The following is a 3,317-nucleotide window of genomic DNA, read 5'->3' on the forward strand; positions in this document are numbered from 1 at the left end:
GGTTTTGCCACTGGTTGGCCATGTGATGTGGATAAGTCACTCAAATTTTGAGGGCTTCAGTTTCCTGGTCAGTTGAATAAAAGGGCTGGATGATGATTCCAGGGGAGTTTGCAGGTGGCCTGTCCACAGGAATAGTGATTGCATTCCTCTCGTTTTCCAGCGCTGGGCTGGGTGCTGGGGAAATACTCACGAAGGAGACTTGCTAGCCAAAGAATGAAGCAAGACTCGGGTGTGCTCGGATCTTGGTCCCAAAGCACAGCCTCCATGCCCGTGTGAATGGCTCGGGCCAAAGCTGTCTTTTCCTGTGACCCTTTAGGCCTGTGCATGTACTGAGGCTAGGTCACCAGTCCAGGCTCCCACCCCTCACGGCATCGGTTTCCTTTCCTGGTTTCCTTGCCTGATGGCTGACTTTGGCCCAGTGCAGAGCAGAAGAGAACTTCTGAAAACGTTGACTCAGAAGAGGAAGCGGGCAGCACACAGCTCTTTCTCTTCCCTGGGTCGCCCTGACCCCACTTATCTGCCAGGGACAGTGTTGGGTTCCCAGGGCCTAGGTGGAGGGGAAGTTGAAACCAGTCCCACAAAAGCCCCTTTCAGGGCCATTGACACTTCCTCCCTGAAGTTATAGAAAGAGGAGGACCCCTCTAGCATTCCCTACAGGAGCTTATGTGCACCCCTGGATTTTATGTGCTCTGCCCATGGAGAAAGTGGAGGCAGCTTTTCTTACTAAAAAAAGTTTCTCTTTGCCTCACCAGGTGAGAAGTGTTAATGGCTCATTGTGTCTGACTCTTTAGGACCCCATGGACCCCTCTGTCCATGGGATTTCCCAGGTGAGAATACTGGAGTGGCTTGCCATTTCCTTCTCCAGGAGATCTTCCTGACCCAGGAACTGAACCTGGGTCTCCTGCTTTGCAGGTAGATTCTTTACTATTTGAGCCACCAGAGAGAGAGAATAGCAATTAGGAAGGTTTCAAGACACATCAGAGGCAGAAATTTAAAAAGACACATTAGAGGGCAGGGGAGGAGGAACAGGGGAGGGGTTGTGTGTGTGCACATGTGTGTGTGTGCATACACACACAGACACACGTGCACACACACCTCTTCTGTTGTCCTAAGACAGTGGGTCTCAAACTCAAGCAAGCATCCGAATCACTTATAGGACTTTTTCAATTGTATTCATTATTCCTGATTCAGTAGCTCTGGGTGGAGGCTAAGAATTTGCTAATACTTTCCAGGTGATGCTAATTCTGCTTTTCTCACCACTGTGCAAGGGAGGGTGGCTTAAAGACAGAATGGTCTTAATGAGCACAATATTGGTTCAACCAACCTCTTCCTTAAAATATTAATAAGCTGAGACAAGAGCCCTGCATGTACTGAATGCAGAAGAAAGCTCTTTAGCAATTAGACTTTAGAACGATGTTTCTCAAGTGTAGCTGAAGACGACCCATCTTCATCAGAACAAACTAGGACCCTGCTGCTCAACATGTGGTTCCCAGGCCAGCTGCCTGGGCACCTCCTGGGTATTGGTTAGAAATGCAAAATCTCAGGCCCAACTCCAGACCTACTAAACCAGGACCTACTTTAAATTTGTAGGCACATTATAGATTGGGATGCATTGCTCTAAGGATTTCTCAAATGTGTCTCTGGGGTGGGTATCATTGGGGGTGGGGGTGGGGAGGTGGGATATGCCATTTCTATAATACAGAATTGTTGCATGCTGTTGAAATTGAAACTCCAATACTTTGGCCATCTGATGCGAAAGAACTGACTCATTTGAAAAGACCCTGGTGCTGGGAAAGATTGAAGGCAGGAGGAGAAGGGGATGACAGAGGATGAGATGGTTGGATGGCATCACCGACTCAATAGACATGAGTTTGAGTAAACTATGGGAGCTGGTGATGGACAGGGAGGCCTGGCGTGCTGCAGTCCATGGGGTCGCAAAGAGTCGGACACGACTGAGCGACTGAACTGAACTGAACTGAGCATAGCCTAGGCACTGGGGTGGGGACTTTGCCAGAGTCAACAGCTCAAGCCTCCACAGAGCTTACAATCCTAGAAACAAAGCCTCCAGAAGGTAAGGTGGTTTCAGCATGTCATCCATCAATTTTGACAGTGTCTTTCTGATCAGGATACAGTGTCTTCTATAGCATCTCTATGGCAGAGAAAGTATGGAAGGCTTGGGAATAGATCATGGCTACAAGGGAGGAGCCAGGAGGGGAGGAGGTGGCTCAGATCAGGCTCCTGAAAAGTGTAGCCCAACCAAAATTGCCCAGTATTGTATTTCTTGGGGTGTAGGGGGGGTGAGTGAAATAAGAAAATGTGACAGGCCCAGCATCACTAATGGTATCTCTTCCAAAAGGCCTAGAACAGTTTTTTAATGGTTTATTAAGATGTAATTCATATACCATTTACTCATTTAAAGTGTACAATTCAATTGTATTTAGTATATGCATAAAGTTATGCAACTCTCACTGTAATCTAAGTTTAGAACTCCTTTATCACCCCCAAAGAAACCCCATACCCACTGGCAGTTACTCCTCATCTCTTTCCTCCACCTACTAGTTAGGCAATTACTAATCTGCTTTCTGTCTCTACACATTTGCCTATTCTGGACATTCAGTATAAATGAAATCATATTGTATGTGGTCTTTTGTAAGTGGCTTCTTTCACTTAGCATGTTATCAAGGTTCATCCATGTTGTAGCATGTATCCGTGCTTTATTTCTTTTTATCACCAAATTGTGTTCCATTATATGGATATGCCACATTTTGTTTATCCACTCATCAGGAGATGAACACTTGCATTTTTACTGTTCAGCTATTGTGATAAAGCTGCTAGAAATATTCATGTGAAAGTTTTTGTGTGGACCTATGTTTTCATTTCTATTAGGCATATACCTGGGAGTGGAATTGCTAGGTCATATGGTAAATGCCAGACTATTTTCCAAAGCGACGGTCACGTTACATCCTCAGCAGTAACGTGTTGGCGTTCCAGTCACTCCACATCCTCATCAACACTTGTTATCCTCCCTCTGTTGGTCATAGTTATCCTAGTGGGTGTGGGCATCTCACTGTGGTTTTGGTTGGCATCTTCCTAATAGGTTTTGATGTTTGAATGTCTATTCATGTACTTACTGGCTATCTGTAAATGTTCTTTGAAAAATTACCTATTTAGATCCTTTGCCTATCTTTTGCCCAGTGGGATTTTTTTTTTTTTTGGGGGGGGGGATCTTTCAGTTATTGAGTTGTAAGAATTCTTTGTGTACTCTAGATACAAGTCCTTTATCAGATATATGATTTGCATATATTTTCTCCAGTGTG

This window comes from Cervus canadensis, chromosome 15 (genome assembly GCF_019320065.1).
Source record: "Cervus canadensis isolate Bull #8, Minnesota chromosome 15, ASM1932006v1, whole genome shotgun sequence".
NCBI classification, from domain to species: domain Eukaryota; kingdom Metazoa; phylum Chordata; class Mammalia; order Artiodactyla; family Cervidae; genus Cervus; species Cervus canadensis.